General features: G+C 45.8%; 1 protein-coding gene across 1 annotated transcript in view; it reads left to right on the top strand.

Annotated features, from left to right (window-relative positions):
- Positions 1 to 7,343: 7,343 nt before the first annotated feature.
- Positions 7,344 to 18,995, top strand: part of mef2aa (myocyte enhancer factor 2aa) — a gene marked incomplete at its 3' end in the record, with an annotated part of 63,513 nt that continues 51,861 nt past the window's right edge. The window contains exon 1 of the mRNA XM_084453233.1: positions 7,344 to 7,445. The remainder of the gene's footprint in view (positions 7,446 to 18,995) is intronic.

Genomic DNA, 18,995 nt, shown 5'->3' with positions numbered 1-18,995 from the left:
GACAGACAGACAGACAGACACAGACTGACCTTTTTTGGCAGCCCAACATCTGAAGAATAAACACTGAATCTCTCCATAAAGTGCCTGTAGTCAAAAACGCCACACACACGTTTGGTGGAGAGATGCTGTGCTCTAGTATCTTTTCTTTTCCAGCTATACAATCTGCCAGCATGAAGAACAATAGCAATGGCTTCATGAGATGCCCTAGCTTAAAATACCAGTGAAGGGAATAGGATGGTTGAGAGTAAGAAATGAACATGGTGTCTCCTACACGTTCACATTCCTGTTGGCAGGCTGACTTGATCCTGCTCCTTCTCAGCATGTCTGAAGACGGTGCCGATGTGAAGTGATGGCACCTGCTGACGCGCAGTAACAATGGCAGACACAGGCGAGGTGATAATAGGCAACGGGCCAACGGCAGCTATGAATTGAGCTTGGTTATGTGCAACGGGCTACAGTCAGAAATGAATGATAAACCATGAATCCAACTGGGAAAGATTTGGTCTAGAGATACAGTATACCAGGGTTAAGTGTATTCATTTCTGTCTTCAAAGCACAACAGTACATCACGAATGAATTAGAGATGTGTGTGAACAGTATTCCCACATGAGCTTATTTCCAGTGGCTTTCAAAATAATGTACAGTATATCGCTACTAAAATTTTAGCCCACAATGCATTGGATTGGAGTAATTTCAGGAAGATACAGTTACAGTACGACATGTTTGGTCTAGTTTGATGTATACAGCAAATGTGGGCACAAAATAACACGTCATATTCATCAAATTGTGTTTATTGCCTAGATTCTGCTAATATTACCTGACAACAAAATGTCAGTTTGAATTATTTGCTAGTCATTTCAGGTGATTAATGAAATCATACTTGAAATTAAGGACAAAATGAATAATGGGGAGAGGAGTTTCATTTCTGACCTTGTTCAATTTTTAATGAGCTCTGCGGTGGTGGCTTCATCTTTATAAATGAAGCTATAGTGTCTCAGAATATCAGATAGTAACGGAGCTCATACTTGGCACTACAGTATGTAATTTTGTCAGAGAAAGAGCCAATCAAAAACAAACACAGAGACAGCAGTAGTAGTAGTAGTAGAAGTGTGTTTGGCCGTCGTCACCTTGCACACAATGGTGGGCTCAAAAAACAAACAGCAGAGCATTTGAAATCTCAAGGGAGATAAATATCCTCAGAGCATTCTTTACACATGACCTCAGTCACTCCTGAGATGAGCACATGTACTGTAAGTACAGTACGAAGTACAAAGACCTAAAGAGTCAACAGTGTAAATAGTGTATTATTCCACATATAAATGTTAGAGAAATAACACAGAATATAACCTCAGATCTACTGTAAGAGGAGGGCTTGGAGCTATAGGGATTGGAAGAATTGGGAGGAGGGACATAGTAATACTTTTGTGAGTGTCACATCTTCTGGCCACCCTGTGTGCTTGTAGAGATTGCCTTCAGATTGAGTCACATGATCTGACATAACCTTTCCTTATCAGAGGTATACATTGCACAAGTCATACCTCCACATGAACAGTTGTGTGCTCTGCTGGCAGGGCTTGGTTAGTGTTAATTACACTCAGTAATGAGAGAACTGATCCAGACTGTGAGACACTGTGAGGTATTTTTAGATCATCTACTCCAGTTATCTAACGCAGAGCTGCAGTCTGCACAGAAACAACTTTAGTTGTGTTCAAATGGCACGGCTAAACATTTTCAGCATCTTTTTTTATGCTTAATTTCTTTGTTTTTGAGGTGGTGGCTCATGTATTTTGACAATATTCTGGTTGGGCGGCAGTGTTTAATGGCAGTACATTTTAAGTTTTCTAACGTCTAAAGATACATGTCATTTTTTGCTGGGAATGTTTCCCAATAATTATATTTTCTGTAGCAAGGCCAATATCCCATTAAACTGTGGTTTGTGTGTGTGACTTCTGGTCTCACTTTATTTGCCAGATTCTGTGATAAAGTCAAGCTACATGATGATCTAATCCCTCAATTATAAAGCCAACCTGTGTTTTGAGGCGAAAGGGTACTGTAGTATTGCATCATGAATTCTGTTCATAAATTTTAAGAAAGGTGTTTGAGTAGTTTTTACAAAACATACACAGGCCCACGTGTGTGGTGTGTTGACGGAGCGAGGGGGCTGGTATTGGAGAGGGACGATGAGGGCTTTTTAGATGGCTGGTTTTAATGAACCTCAAATAATGACTTATTTCAGTGTGACCCGACAAAGGTCTCAAAAAATAGTGTGACACAGGGAACCGTTTGTGCTGTCCTCATTTACAGGATAAACATCTATTTTTTCTTCAGTATCATATACCAGATCAAAATGGACTTTAAAGCCCACAGCATGAAGAGTATTTTAAAAAACTTCAATTCATTTTTTAATTGGAGGGATAGTCTCTTTGGAGCTATTTGTGGTCTGTTGCCATGCTGAAAATGCCAGCTGTCTCTCATCTGAGCTCTGGTCATACCAGTTGTTATCTTCTGTGTTCATACAACTTGTAGGAAAAGCAAGGATTGTTATTCTTTAAATACGGTCATGCATAGTTTCACGGTAAAAAGGTACTCCTAACCTCAGTTCCATACTTAAGCTGAGCAGAAAAGAATGGCATAAGAGCAGCCAGTGGAGGATGAGGTGGGGTTGCCCTGCTTGTACCATGTTTCTATTACAATACTCTGTTAATAATGGTTTGCTTGTCATTGATTGTGAAACTGCCAGTGGGTGGAAAATAAAGGAATATTAACAATTTCCAGAATACATAGCCTACCTTGCACTGAATAATGTTTGTCGTTTTTTCTAACCAAAGTAGGCTATGTTTAAGAATGACTACCCCTTTAGGTCTCTTTATAAACTTGCTTTTGTCAAGTACTTTGTAAAAATGATCAGGTTTGTCTGTCATCTTCACAGTTTTATTAATCACAATAACAGGAGAGAGAGAGAGAAAAAAAAAAAATCCATCAACACCTTCTGTAGCCATGACTGACAGCTGCGTCTGGTCCAGAGAGCCCCACGGCCAAGCCCTGTCACACAACGCATGCCCGGCGTGGCCACGTCCATCTGGGGTCCTAGCCTTCAAACTGCTGTCGCCCACTCCCTTCCGGCAGAGACCGAGGGACGAGAGGAGGGAGAGGGTGTGAAGTCAGGCCTCTCTGGGGCTAGAAGGAAGCGTCCAAAGCCAGCTGGTCTGGCTTTGAGGTAAAGAGAAGGACAGAGTGATACAAAGACAGAGAAAAAGAGAGGCAGAGAGAGAGAGAGAGAGAGTGGGGTGGGGAGGACAAGAAATAAAAGGAAGTTAATCTTTGCAGAAAAAAAAGCCTGAAGACCCTTACAGCAGGCTCTGTGAAGGCATTTGTGCAACAACACAAAACAGGTGAGACACAGTGACATAGGCCATTGTGTTGGGGCAGCGGTGTCAGGAGTGGTCTCGACTCCTGGCAGATGTGCGAGAGAGAGGCATTACTGTGTGTGGAGATAACAGCACTAAGGATGTGTTGAAAGCAACAATGTGTTGGCATGAACCAGCTCCTGTCAGATCTGGTCAAACTGGGACTTTGACTAACAAACACTACTGCATTGCTTTTTTGTTTGTTTGTTTTTTGTGGTTTAAGTGTGATTTTAGACTATAACATTTTTGGTGTGTCGATTTCCTAATTATGATTCATAACAAAGCATGCATTCAAGGTCCTTCATTCATACAGTGCTAGGCTATTTACTGCTCTGCAAACGGATTCACCCAATTAACCCTGATCTGTGATTCTGTGTCTACATTGTGTTGCAGGTGTTGAATAGAAATATGACAGACAATCGACTTGAAAATATGTCCGTATTCACGTGAAATCATGTTATATTATTGGGGATGAATGGGGAATTTAAATGGCGAGCCTACAATGAAACGCGCGCGCTGTGTCAGACGCACCTGTCTTTAAATCCCGGTCAAAACCCTGCTCGGTCCGCGCCACTCCTATGCCTCAGATCCACACGTGAATTTGACACATGCGAGTCATGCTGATCCCACCTCGCTTCTGTAATTGGTTACTCAGCAGCTGCTGAAGATTTCAATTGGATCAGGAAAGTGTCTTTCCTATGTTGCCGTTGTCTTGAAGATCTCATTTAACGTCTGTCAGATTATGTTGAGGTAGATGGGACCAGCAGCTGTAGGCTAATTAAGGCAGGAAAACATTTAAATGTTAAAATTGCCTTTATTGTCCCTTAGCCGTTATGTGAACTGGTTAGCCTATATCTCTCTCATCTTCAGTCTACCAGCCACCTTGGCCTTTAGCCTTTAGCGCACAATTATAGGCAATAACCCAGAACGTTTCAAACTTTTGATTTGTAAAACAAAACTCCTTCCAAAATCAGTTTGGATTTGGATGATCATACACAAGGACCATCTGTATCTCAAAAGGAAGAAGAGTCTCTCGTGTGCAAGTAGCTACTGAGCCACCCAGTAAAGTTTCTTAGCCTACTCTGATTCCCTTTGGTTTGCAATAATACATTTCACCATAGGTTGTAGGTTGGTGTAATCTCCGAGTTTTTTGCCACTTGTTTTTAATAATGATGAGCGAGTGGGAGGAGGTCGATGTCTACTGTACCTCGTCTGGAGTTCGTCAGATAAGGGGAGGAGTCTCTCACTGACAAGCAACTCGCTGGCTGTTCTTAGTTTGTCAGCTCCCTAAAATAGCAGCCCTTGAGTAAATGTGACTGAAATTACGTTTATGGCACACTGTATCTATTGGAGCCACTGATATAGAGTATCTATATACAGCGAAGGACTTTGGAGGAAAGGTGAGTAACGGAAATAGCAACAATATTACACAGAGGGACACGCGACTGCGCGAGAAAGAGAAAGCGCAAGAGGGAGACGTTGAGTGAATTTGGGAACGAAGAGCAATCTCTCACTGTACATGATGGTATTCTACTATGTATTGTATGTTATTCTTTGACAATATTTCACGGACAGTATTTATATAAAATTGTACCAATAATCCAGACCAATAGCCTATTAACCCAATGGTAGGCTGTCTTGCACGCGCGTAATTGTGCACGTTGAGCTCACTTTGCTTGGATAAACTTTTATGATAATTCTTTCGCGGCATAGGCGCTGTAGCACGTCAGTTTACTGTTTTTACAAGGTAGCGAATACTTTCCCCCAAACAAGCCTACCTTGTATTGTGGGGCTTCTTCTATAGCGCAAAATGTCAAAGCGTCGGAACCCCTTCAAGACAGCAGACCTGTGCCTCTGGATACAATATGAATTTGCTATTCTTGGGCAGATTTTAAAAGTCTGATGACCGGTATCATATTATCGTCGTCATACTACTATGTCCGTAGCCTAATCTCGGTTGTTCCTGAAACCTTAAACATGTTCGGCAGTCGGTTCACACGTGTAGGCTACCTAGCCTAACCAACATGAACACCAGCATTAGATACTTTAAGTCTTATTTTTGTTGATGAAACGAGGTTGATCAACCTTGTCAATTAGTCGTTTATGTGCTGTTCCTGCAAACACATGTGTAACTCGAGATGAAGCTGCATCTCACACCCAGGTGTGTAGGCTATATCCTTGGCTTTAGATGGGCAACTGTTGAAACAGCTGAATGATAGGTGACAAATAGCCATGTTGAGTTGGCTACTTTTGCAGTTATATCGGTAGCCTACCATTGACTAGTAGTGGCATTTCTGAAAAGATGCTTTGGTTGTCTTAAATTGTGCTGGCTAGCTGACTCCCTATTCTTTGCACTTTGTTGCCTCAGGTCGGGGAAATTCCTTTCTGCCATGAAAAAGCAGATTCAATGATATTTGTATGTATGTAACCTCAGTTTCACATGATTGTGGTAAAGTGAAGTTGGTGTTTAGTTACTCAGGACCCATAGTGTCTACTCCAGATGGATCATTAGACATTCACAGCCACTATGCAGGTGGGGTGCCATTGTCTTTTCTTGTTTATTCATTTGTGTTCAATTAATTTACCAAAAGCAAAACAAATAGGCCTATTTTATTCATGAATTGATTGATACATGTATAATAAATGTACTGAACAGCAAAAATATGGTAATATAATTCTGTACATAGGCTATATGAATATGTAAGAAATACACTATGGTAAGCTACGTTGTAGAAATGCCACTTTGCTTTCTACTAGAAAAACGATAGGATGTCTCCAATTTGAGCAGTGAATTATTATTTTTTTATAAATAAGGTTATGCTAAAGGCTGCTTGACCTAGTTGTGCCATAGAGAATTGATTGGCACAGGCAACTTGAATATGAAGGCCATACTTTGGCATCTTCACTTGATTCAACACACATCCTGTAGCCTATAATCCACACAGATCAAGGTGGCATGTGTTTGGAAGATAATGACTGATAAATATCTAACTTTAACCCCTTTGTTTTGCCAACAGCGATGCATTCTTGTTGAGACGATTAGAATAGTGCATTTCTCAGACAGAAGACTTGGCAGCAATATAGAGACATACAGATATACAGAGACATACACTATATTCTTGTTGAGGGACTATTTTGGTTCCCAGCAGAGCAGGTTTTTCCTTCTGCTGATTGCATTTACATTAGTCTCCCAGCAGGCTGATAGTGACTACTGATGCGGCCACCAATAACCAGTCATTATAGCTCCTCTGACGCCCCAGGCTCAGCCAGTAATGGGCCCTGTTGCTCATAGTGTTCATGAAGGGCCCTCTTATTGCTGGTGTAGGGACGAGGGGCATGGAGCAAGTCTGGCAGCTCACCATGACAGCATGCTAAACAAAGAGAATGTGCATTTATTGACGGAAATGAAATGCCACTGCAGTCACTGAATGCAGTTATTATTATTATTATCTTAGGTGAACCATCTGAGTAACGCATTTGTATTTGTTTGTTAGTGTTCCTAAATGTAATATGTCGGGGGCAATACCTGAGGTTATTCATTATTGTCAGCCTGGGACGTTGACAGCATGAGTGTGTTTCTCCGTAAAAAATGTGTGAATATGTCCTTTGGCATGTGGAGGGAGCTCAGTGAGGTAAAAGGGGAGATGTTGAGAGGTGGTGATTGGTGTAAGGGCGGGTGGGGGAGGGGGGGGGGGGGGGGTGGTGGTGTCTCCCCAGTTCCCCACTACATCCCAGCCTGGTCTCAGCTTCTCCTTCCACAGACGGAGGAGAAATGTGGAGCGTGTGGGCGAGCTTGATCCGTAATTAACACTGGTTGTCAGGGAGAGAATGCCGGCGTTTACACCACCATGCCTCTGAATCATTGTGTGAAACACTTTCTTCCTTCTACTCCCCTACCCAGGCCATTTCTCCAAGGAGGAGAGAGCAGCAGGAAGTTTGCGCCAAGGGAGAAGTGACGGAAGAGGAGGAGAAAGAAAGAAAGAAAGGAGCTGGATTTTCTTGGTCCAGTAAAGAGGATATCACTTCTTTGATAGCTGGGTGAGCTGCATGTTATTCTCCCCCCACCCTCCCATAACACTAATACAGCAAGAATATCATGTTCTTTTGTTTTAGGATACTGGCTGAACTTCGGTCTTTGATACACTCCTTTGATGATGTGATTCTCCAACTCGATTTATGTTTTATGTGTTCCTTTGACACGTCCGTTATTCAATTTGAATGAACTGAGCAAATCATTACGACCATCTGGCCGTGCTGTGTGGAAGTGTCAGATGTCCAGGGATGTTGTAGTCTCAGCACGTCCAACCATTAGATTACCCTGTACCAAACGCACAAGGGCTGATCTGGTGTCAGCTGCAGCCGGCCCGCTTGGCACAGCATGAAAATAAAGAGCTGATAATGAGAACCACGCAGAGTCAACATAGTTGTTAGTGAGATCCAGTCATGCTCCAACTTAAACTGATGTAAAACTGTTATTATTGTGAATATATATAGCGTCTTCTCTAACTGCAAGTAACTCTCAAGATTTAGACACAGGTGTCGTTATTGCTGCCTTTGTTACAGTGAGACTGTATTTGACAAGTTCTTTCTTATTCTCAGAGTTAGGTGTGAGGGCACTTTGGCAGAGATGTTCAAGATGTCTTGTCAGAGCAGAGCCAGGGAACACACTCCTCCTCGTCTCAGGGAACATGGAGGAAGACTCCTCTGTGTCTTTTGTTCCAAAGCTTTTTTGCGCATGTGCCCTTGGCAACATGATTCATTGTTTATTGAATCCCCATCATCAAACTGGAGATTCCAGCGTTCTCCTGTGAGACCTGGAGGCAGGATGCAGAATCTTGAGCCCGACAGATAATGTCTGAGGCCATGGTATTCCCCCGGGGACCATTCTAAGGGAAAGCGGCCTGCATACTTTTCATGAAGAGATTACTATTAATGAAAGTTCCTTTATCATAGAAATGGCAAATCATGAATATAAATGATTTAAAAAAAAAAAAAAATCCACTATATTCAATGAGGTCTGATTCTCCCTATGTCGTGCTTGGCTGCTACTGTACATGTACAGTACTGTGTATTCAATGTCGGGGCGCCTGTAGCCCAGGAGGTAGAGCGGATCATCCAGTGATCGTAGGGTCGGTGGTTCGAATCCCGGCTCCTCCTGACGACATGACGAAGTGTCCTTGAGCAAAACACTAAACCCCAAATTGCTCCCAATGAGCAGGCTAGCACTTTCCATGGCATTAGTGTGTGGATGTGTGTGTGAATGGGTGAATGAGAGGCCTTCATTGTAAAGTGCTTTGGATAAAAGTGCTATACTGTATAAGTGCTGTCCAATTACCATCCATAGAGGAGTCACCCAAGAATGACACCCAGAACACACCCGAGATCCAAATTCGGAAACTTCTGACCTTCTGCTATATGTTTGACCTCCTGACCTTGTGTTTGATGCTGGAGGTCGTCCCAGGATGCATGTGGGTAGGCTACAAACAACTCATAAAATCATAATTTCAAATTTGTCCAAACAAGTGCACAGTGAACGCCTCCCACCCACGATTCATGTCGTCAGTGTGGCCATGTACAGTTATTGAAGGAAATGCTAGAAGCTAAATAGATCTTAGATAATGATCGGGGAATCCAGAAGGTTCTGAAGCTACGCAGAGCGGGGTTTCAGAACGCCCGTAACATTCAGAGGTCTGCGTTGTGTCTGAAGCACAAGCCAATCGGTTATGGCAGAAGTAGGGAGCGCAGATTCTACAACCAAATCCCAGACTCCCCGCATAACGCCATGACTGACTTTGTCACGGTTGTACACATATATGAGCCATACTCTATCTCTGATCTATCCAACATAATAAGAGTCATCTGATCTACTGTATGTTGTGAAATATAATGACTATAACCACTCCCATTCCGGTGGAAGCTTATCCCACTGTATTTGGCAATCTAACGGTCAGGAACATTTAGCAAACGTCAAGAGGGGGATTTCTCTCAGATCGTTGGATTCATCTCGGCCCACAGAATCCGGCAAGCCCAAACACGAGCTGTTTCAAATTGATGTCATCTCGTTATCGGCACGGAGAATAGCTGCCCCTCTCACTTCCATTCAGTTGGGTGTCCCACTTGCAACAAATGAAAAGTTGAAGTGAAAAGTTGAAGAGATACGCTCACACTTATCGGAGTGCTGGGTTAGGTAATGGCCACACTCGGCTCCAGTGTTTAATTTGACGTGAGAACGTTTCTAGCCTCTGCTCTTCGTCAGGTCATTTTTCATGTAAATGCCCACTGGTCATTGTCTTCTCAATCTAGTGGCCTGTAAAATCGACCAAATATCAATAGGTGGACATCATTGAATTCCTCTCGGCCTACACAATCTAACTAGCCTTGTTTGGACCAGCTTGGAGTGTTGTCTTGCTTAGTGTTGTTACTGTATAAGCACGGAGAATAAGCGACCATTGGCCGCCATTCAGTTGGGACATTGGCTCGGAAGCAAGATACATTTCCCCATTCATTCTCTAGGTCGGTAGGCGAACAGTATTTGAACAGGTTGTTACACTATGAGCTCTTTCAGGGCCTGTATATGTTTCATATCTACTTGGAACTTGCAGTCCATATCGGGCGAAGTTCGCCCACAAGACTTCTTATGTCAGACATGAGGACATGCGCACCCTCCAGTCGCGGAAGCAGGGAGCACCATATTACCACATGTGACCAAACCTCACAGAGTTGGACTCCCCACCTAACGGCATGACTGACTTTGTCACGGCTGGAAAACATATGACCTAACCATACACTATCTCTGATCTATCCAACACCATCAAACTACCTAAATAAGAGTCATCTGATCTATAGTGAATATAACCACAAATGGTAATTGTACCCACAATGCGCCTAACGTTGATACTAACTTATGAGAATACTAATACTTAGAACAAGCACCAAAAGAGCTACTAAACACCTCAAGCTCTGAACTCTGTGGATTTACAGAGTAGACAGACTCCTGAGTAGAATAGACAACAAAAGTTTGTTCTGGCTGCACATGTGCATACGTGGTCGCAGCTACTGCAAATTCCCACATGTTCATGTGCAAAGCAAAATGTCATTGGCAATGGAGAAAATGAATTGTTGTAAGCGCCCCAAGGTGGTGGGCTCTGGTAAACGTGTGACTGACTAAAGAACGCACGCACACACTAAAGTACAGTGGCCAAATCCCCCCCCCCCCTCCCCCCGCGTCCTCGATGTCATCAGGAGGGGGACAAAAATATTAGCTCCTTGTTCTTTTTTAACTCCTATCAGACAGAACGGAGTCTGTGCTAGCATGTAAATATGAGGCGTGTGCCAAATCAAACCTGCCATCGGGTTGTGAGGCTCCACAGTTAAGTTACTTTATTGGGCAGGCTCTTAATGTGCTGTGATGATGACTTCCAAACCGTTGGTCTGGGGATTAGCTTGGGGCTCTGGCACGGGACCCAAGACTACATACAGTCCACGCTTTATAAATACTTTCTACTTTCTGACATATCACTGCGGTCGAAGTGAATAATTATCAAATTACGCTTAAACACTTAGATACAGTGTACGTTCTGTTGCCGTGCTAATACAGTATATGATTATTAGGCATTAATATGTCAGTAGGAATTAGAATTTAGGAAATAGGAAGAGACTACATTCGGCAAATCTTAAGTCAATATCTACATGTTTTCCCTGTAGTGATACTGAATGTCCAATCTCAAAGCGTACCTATCTTTGCTGAGGTGTTCTGTTTAGAACAGCGCTGGCCTAGATATCAATATTGTGAACTACTTTGGCTTGTACACTCTAGTAGACTGTAACACTGCTTCGAAGACAAGAGCATGTATGTACTGACTGAATGACTGCTTGTTTAAGTGAGGCAGTTTGCGCTGACCTTTCAACTGCCCTGCCCTTGGCTATGACCACTGGTGTTAAGCCAGCCCATCTGACCCACTCAGCACATGTATTGCTGAGCAGGCCGGGCCCGGGCAGAGCAGAGCGGCTTAAGGATCCACTACCTCCCTCCCTGCTCTGCCCTTCCCACGCCAGCCCTCTCTGGGAGGACGAGCCCTTCCTAACCCCGGCCATACCGGACAATCAGCAGTAAGATCCCCGAGCAAAGTGGCAGCCTAAATCTGCAGCTAATCCTCTTTTCACCACTACGATCCTCCACTCCTGTCCCCGTCTCCCTGTCCAAGACAGCGTCCAGGCGGCCCACACAGGGTTAACCCCCCCCCCCCCAGAGACCCTCACGTTGAGCTCATCTAATGACTAATCTAATGACTCATTACGTGTCAAGATAAGTGACTCCAGCAAAAGTGAGAAGGAGACTGAAAACAGGGCGGCGGGTAGCTGCGCTCCAGCGAGAGCAGGATCTGAGGTAGAGGTGTGAGAGTGCGGTGGAGCCGAGCGATGGCTCGGAGGAACATGTCATTTTACACCTGTGCAAACCGTGCTATCTCTCTGCTCATCTGTGGTCTCCACGTGATACCTTAGCCCAACCACAGCCGTGCGATGCGTCATTTTGAAAATGTTTGGGCCATAGTCTAAAACATACAACCGGAAGTATATCCAGCTAGCGGTTATGTTCATTTTTTCTTTAGAAGGAATGACCGTTATGGCATTTGAAAAATTGAGAGCAATTACGCTGCAAATTCTGGGTAGATAAAGCAATTGCGTACTGTACAGTGTGAACACCTACGTACTGTAGGTCAGAATTATGTGGTGAATTTTGCCTCAAAGTTGAGGACACATTGCTGAGTTGCAGTTTGACTGAATTTCAATGAGACTTTTGGAGAAAAAAAACATGAATCAAAGGAATACATTATACATTATAATGTAATTTAGCAGATCAAAAGAGTCTTTGTTAATGTGCACCACATTATCACATTTACAATACATCCAGTTAATATTAAAGAGCAGAAGATTCCAAGGGACAACTGTGTTTTATGTGTGCAGCAGGTTAGGGTTATTGATCGAGTTTAGTATTAAGAGTAGTAGAAAAACAGTCTTCAGTGAATATGAACGGTAAGCTTACTTGACAGTAGGTTAGCCAAGCTACCTTCATCACAATCCGCACGTCGAGTTTGTGTTTGTGTCACTCAGGCCACATTTGTTGAATAGTCACTTTCCCCAAATAATTTCACGTGCCTTTGATGATCTGGATGGTGGGTCGTTCTCATAGGGAGTCTACCCAGAACAGAGCCCAGTCCTGATGGCGGGAAGGGTCCTGTCTCCTGCAGCTGTAGCTGGCGTGCTGTCTGTGGTGTTGGCTGCAGGAAGGGTCAGGAGGGGGGCGGGGGGTGTTTCTAGCTGGTCAGTGAAGCCCCTCTGAACCTGGACAGCTGGCCGGTGTAGTAATACCCGTGTTTACTACCAGGAAAGGGAAGTTGACCTAACACCCTGCCCTTGTCTGGAGGTAGCTCGGGTCCGCCTAGGAGCTCAGAGCGGGGGGGTTCGGGTTTCAGCCCCTCCATGGCGAGGTCAGCGAGTAGGACAAACAGCGACTCGTCTTCCGATCTTATCTCCATGCAGAGCAGGGAACAATACAGAATGTGTGATAATAATTATATAGGGAAGGGGGTGTACCTGTAGTATGATTCATATCCAGCAGAACGTGTGTATATTTATCTAGAGGGGTGTGTGTGAGCGAGCCAGCGGGCGTCGTGCGATCTCGATCGACCTCCTCGCTCGGGATTGTTTTTTCAGCGGCGTGCACGGCGTGACTGCGGCAGCGTGTGCGTGTAGAGGCTACGGCGAGGACAGACGCGGAGCACTGAGAGAGAGAGAGAGAGTGAGGGGGGGGGGGGATGTGACCCCGGCCTTATGAGGAGAGGCGGGAGGCGAGCAGTGGGGGGGAGATATCACTTTTACAGGCCATGACATCATCCCACGGGCCCGGGCAGCGCTGGCAGCGCCTGGCCAGGGAAAACATTACACCACTGGCGTATTAAAACTGCAGCACAACCTCCGCTCACACTCCACTGCCGCTGGCCGTTAGCGTAGGTTCTCGCCCGCTTTTAATGCTAAACCAACTGGAGCGGTTCTGGAATCGGCCAATGAACACTGTTGTTTTTGTGTAAAAGTCGTCCGCTCCTGGTCTCTCTTGCTCCCGATGTTGCGGGCCGATGTCCTTCATAGGTCCGTCTGCGGTGGCTGCATCCTTGGTCTCCAGAGCCGCGCTCTTAAGAGACGGCCTGTGTGAGAGTATGCAGTCTGACAGCTGTCTTTTGTCGTCTCTCTACCTCTCAATTCAGTTGAGTTGAGAGAAAGCCTAAAGGACTCGGTCTCTTTTCTCTCTCTCTCTCTCTCTCTCTCTCTCTCTCTCTCTCTATCTCCTTACAATTTTATCCAAAGCGACATAGGTAGTCAAGAGAACTACTAGTCACCATAATTCATAAATGCATCTCCTTTCAAACTAGTGAATGTTTGTTTTGTCCTTGTTACGGCACCTCTGCACTGTATGTAGGAGCCCGTATGTCCGAGACAAATTTCCCTCGGGACAAATAAATGAATATTGAATCTCTTGAATCTTGAACTAAGAGCTTAACCAGTGGTAAAGTGCAAGAACTACTGAATGTAAATGAAATAGGTGCTAAGAGGAAGGGTCAGGGTAGTACTTCTTGAATAGGTGAGTTTTCAGCCTGCGGTGAAAGTGACTCTGCTGTCCTGACGTCAGTGAGCAGTTCATTTCACCACTGCGGGACCAGGACAGAAAAGAGCTGTGACCGGGTGGGTCGACCGCAGGGGCCTCAGAGCAACGGAGCCTTAAGGCGTCTCTCTCTCTCTCTCTCTCTCTCTCTCTCTCTCTCTCTCTCTCTCTATCTCTCTCTTTCCCTCACCCCTCTCTCCCTGATCACTTTGCCTGTGAGCAGATAGTATGCTGTGCCATGTTTAGTGTGCTTCCCATGCTCAGCTTCCCTAAGCTGGACTGGTACAGGGCCAGTGTCACATCAGTGCCACTAATGTATCAGCGGCCAGCTCTGTTCAGAGCGTGCATGGGGGAGGAGTCACCCGTCACCAGCAACTGGGCCTCAGTCAGGGCCTCAGTCAGGTCCTCAGTCAGGTCCTCAGTCAGGTCCTCAGTCAGGGCCTCAGTCAGGGCCTCAGTCAGGTCCTCAGTCAGGTCCTCAGGTCCTCAGTCAGGGCCTCAGTCAGGTCCTCAGTCAGGGGCTCAGTCAGGTCCTCAGTCAGGTCCTCAGTCAGGGCCTCAGTCAGGTCCTCAGTCAGGTCCTCAGGTCCTCAGTCAGGGGCTCAGTCAGGTCCTCAGTCAGGTCCTCAGTCAGGGCCTCAGTCAGGTCCTCAGTCAGGTCCTCAGGTCCTCAGTCAGGGCCTCAGTCAGGTCCTCAGTCAGGTCCTCAGTCAGGTCCTCAGTCAGGGCCTCAGTCAGGGCCTCAGTCAGGTCATTAGTCAGGTCCTCAGTCAGGGCCTCAGTCAGGGCCTCAGTCAGGGCCTCAGTCAGGTCCTCAGTCAGGGCCTCAGTCAGGGCCTCAGTCAGGTCCTCAGTCAGGGCCTCAGTCAGGGCCTCAGGCTCTCAGCGAGCAGTTGGGCTGAAAAGATTCCTGAAGAGGCATGCAGGCAGAACCTGTGGGTCCTCTCTCTCTCTCTCTCTCTCTCTCTCTCTCTCTTTCTCTCTCTCCCTCCCTCCCTCTCTCTCTCTTTTTCCCTTTCTCTCTCTCTCTCCGTCTCTCTCCCTCCCTTCCCCTCTCTCTCTCTTTCTTCCTTTCTCTCTCTCTCCCTTTCTCTCTTTCTCCGTCTCTCCCTCTCTCCCTTCCTCTCTCTCTTTCTTTCTTCCTTTCTCTCTCCCTCCCTCTCTCTCTTTCTTTCTTTCTTTCTCTCTCCCTCTCTCCCTCCCTCTCTTCCTTTCTTCCTTTCTATCTCTCTCTCTATCTCTATCTCTTTCTGTCTCTCTCTATCTCTCTCTGTCTCTATCTCGCTCTCTGTCTCTCTATCTCTCTCTGTCTCTCCCTCTTTCTCTCTCTCTCTGCATTATTTCAATGCACAGATAGCTTTGCCAGGAAGGAGTGTTAAGTTTGGACACAGCAGGCCATTTGAAATGCATCCTATTCTTTATTATTCCTGTCCTCTCCATCCGTCCATTCTATCAAACTCTACAATTTTAAATCTTACAGGAAATTAACACAAGTTCCAGACTATAACATTGTTGCATGTGTCCTCGAGGAAGCTGTAGAGTCTATTCTTGTCTCTGTGAGATCATCAATAGACTGTTTTTATAACATAAAAATGACAGAATAAAATCAATGCGTAACCTTTCACAGTTACTGTGAGTCACGGCTATCCATGGTGCTTGGGTTGCATAAAGCTTTTATGTACTGTAATGGAACACTGTGGAGCACAGGGATGGAGTGAGAGATAGAAACGGAGAGAGAAAATCAAATATTTATTCTTTAGCCATTTTTTATATTTTTCCCCATAAAAAGAAGCAGCAGTCCTCTGTTAGCCTGGATGACTAAGAGTAGGAAGGTCTCAAACAGGCCATGTATGGCCTAACATGTGTTTCCACGCCTCGCTGACTGCCATTCTCTTTGTTTATTTTGTTAAATGTGCCCGCTGTTGATCAAAGAAGAGATTTGGGGGAGAGCTGGATATCCAGAATGAATCTGAAGGTCTAATATGGATACCCAGCGATTTCCGAGAGGCAACGAGGAGGTGTGAAACGCAGAATGCCGCTGGAAATCCATGAATGCATGACGTCCCTAATATCCTTACACAGCCGATCCCCCTGGAGGAAGATCTCGATTCATCTTTGCTGTTTACCACTTCAGAGCTGCGGTCTGCGTAACATCAAAAGGCTGCCATGCCACTTAACACAGCTCTGGGTGTGCCCGGGGGCCCCCGAGTGGGAGGGGGGGGGGGGAGGCTGCTTCTGCGTGGTTATCTCCCCCTGGCGAGACCCTCTCTGATGACGGACAACCGTGCAAATGGACACCTACCTCAGCGTCACACCGCCGGCGTGCTGGCCTCCGTCATGCAGCGTGAAGACTGACCGGGGTGGACTGTGTCCAGGAGCGTGGTGTGCTTGACCGGGGTGGACTGTGTCCAGGAGCGTGGTGTGCTTGTTTAGAAAGAAGATGCACTTGTGAGTTCTGCCAAGTAGCACAGTAGTACACTGACTACCTAGGTTAAATGCGATTATTGTAAGTCGCCTTGGATAAAAGCGTCTGCTAAATGACTGTGATGTAAAAAGTGCGCGCGCGTTCTGTATAAGCTGTGAGATGTGAGATGAATGGCGTTCTTTTGATATGCATTGAATATGCATTATTCCTTTGACAAAATGAGACATGACACATTTCGGAGCCGAAGTTTTCCTCAGTCAGTATCTTTGGAACATAGCTTTGGTGTGTAATGGCACTTGAAGTGCTCATCCAACGGGAATGTCGAAACTCGTGTCAGAAAGCTGACTTGTGAGACTGACATACTGTCATAAGGAATTTTGGGGGCGGAATGTTTGTGAGGATTGTTTTTTGCTCAGAGACAGAGTTTGTGTGAGCGCTGTTGTTAATTTGATGTGAGTAGTTAGCTGCTAGACTGTCAATTCCATTTGGCTGCAGATTACATATTTCAGTTGATTAGAAGTGATTCTCACTGTCACAAATTGCATTTAGCAAATTCTTGCACCGGACCATTCTTTGAGAGGGCTGGATGGATGGATGGAGAGGATGGCATCATGCATATCTATTGATTTCCCAGTGCATGAATAATGACCCTGAGCTTGCATCAAGGAAGCCATCATCAGTTCCCTTCATAAGACGTTTCCCTAAGAATTCAGAGATTTACCTTGAGAACATGACTGTCCACGTGAAATGGATCTAACTGTTAGCATATACAGTACAGGGTCATCTCTTTATCCTTGAGAAACTGAGAATCCATTCATCGGCTGGGCTGGAAAACCTGAGTGACGCAAATGGATCATTGGGAATAGACGTGTCCCAGCAGTAATTATGTTACAACACTGCCACTGCACTGCACAGCACCACAGAGCTGGCTGGGGAGGGGGTTCTTCTTCCCCCATCTCAAGTTTTTATATCTGTTCCCTCACCAGATTTCCCTATAGTTAACACACACTATCTCTCTCTCCCTCTCTTTCTTTCTCTCCCTCTCTCTCTTCCCACCCCCTCTATCTCTCTCATACCCCCCCCCACCCCACACACACACACACACATGCTCTCACACAAACAAAAGCACAAGCAAAGTCTGTTTTGAATGTGACATTTTACCAAGCTTTGTGAAGAACCAGCGCTCCACAGTACGCCGCGTGGAACTCGACAGAGAGCCTGCGGCGCTGTCTGCCATGAGCGAGGGCCCACGGTGTACATGCTGGCTGTGACCATGTCTCCTGTTTGATACATTTGTCACACCAGCCAAAAGATTAATCTCACCGTACCTTCAAGCCACAGGGAAATTTCTCTCTTTTTTTTTCTCACAGTTTTGAGGATTCAATATGGTGATAAGTCAGTCAGAAGAGAGAGGCAATATGAAAGTCACATCAGTGTCTTTTTCCTCAGAACCCCTGAGGCGCTCAGTCAAAGTCACCTTGCAGTCCTCTCCTCCCCTGACGGTGGTGTGTGTGAGGGAGAGTGAGGGTGTCTTGTCTGCTGGTGATGCTCTGTTTCTCTGCCACCATCTCCGCTCACTCACCCTCTACCCTGCAACGTGTTTATCTACTGAACTCCAGACACACACACGGTATATTTGTAGTGGTTATTGTCTGAAACGACAGGGCAGGTACTGAAGTAGAAGAGTCCGGGTTTTTATCCTCTTAAGTCACGCGTCGTCTCGCAAAGAGATCAATCCTTCGCACCTGTCCGATCCCTTACGGCTGATTGTGCGCCCTGCAGCCGTTTGCTCAGAGAGATGCCAGAGCAGAACATGGTCCTGGGGGAGTGCTTCCTCCCCCTGACGTCATTTCAGAGGTGATAAGTAGCTCTCTGTGTCTGTGTCCCTCTCTGCAGCACCAGCTCCCCCCCCCCACACACACACACACACACACACCAGCGTAACACAGCTGCTGGCAGGATGGATGATTGTTTGAACTTGCATTGATCCGATGTGGGATTACAGTTGGGTCAGTGGACAGTTTGAGTGAGGTAGCAGTCATCATCAGGACAGAGAACCACCCGCTGGCTGGCTGGCTGGCTGGCTGGCTGGCTGGCTGGCTGGCTGGCTGGCTGGCTGGCTGGCTGGCTGGATGGATGGATGGCTAACTGGCTGACTGGCTGACTGGATGGATGGATGGATGGATGGATGGATGGATGGATGGATGGATGGATGGATGGATGGATGGATGGATGGATGGATGGATGGATGGATGGATGGATGGATGGATGGATGGATGGATGGATGGATGGATGGATGGATGGATGGATGGATGGATGGATGGATGGATGGATGGATGGATGGATGGATGGATGGATGGATGGATGGATGGATGGATGGATGGATGGATGGATGGATGGATGGATGGATGGATGGATGGATGGATGGATGGATGGATGGATGGATGGATGGATGGATGGATGGATGGATGGATGGATGGATGGATGTTTGTCTGACTGGCTGGCT

This window comes from Borostomias antarcticus (genome assembly GCF_949987555.1).
Source record: "Borostomias antarcticus genome assembly, chromosome: 18".
In the NCBI taxonomy this organism is placed as follows: domain Eukaryota; kingdom Metazoa; phylum Chordata; class Actinopteri; order Stomiiformes; family Stomiidae; genus Borostomias; species Borostomias antarcticus.
This window is presented reverse-complemented; position numbering and strand designations above follow the sequence as displayed.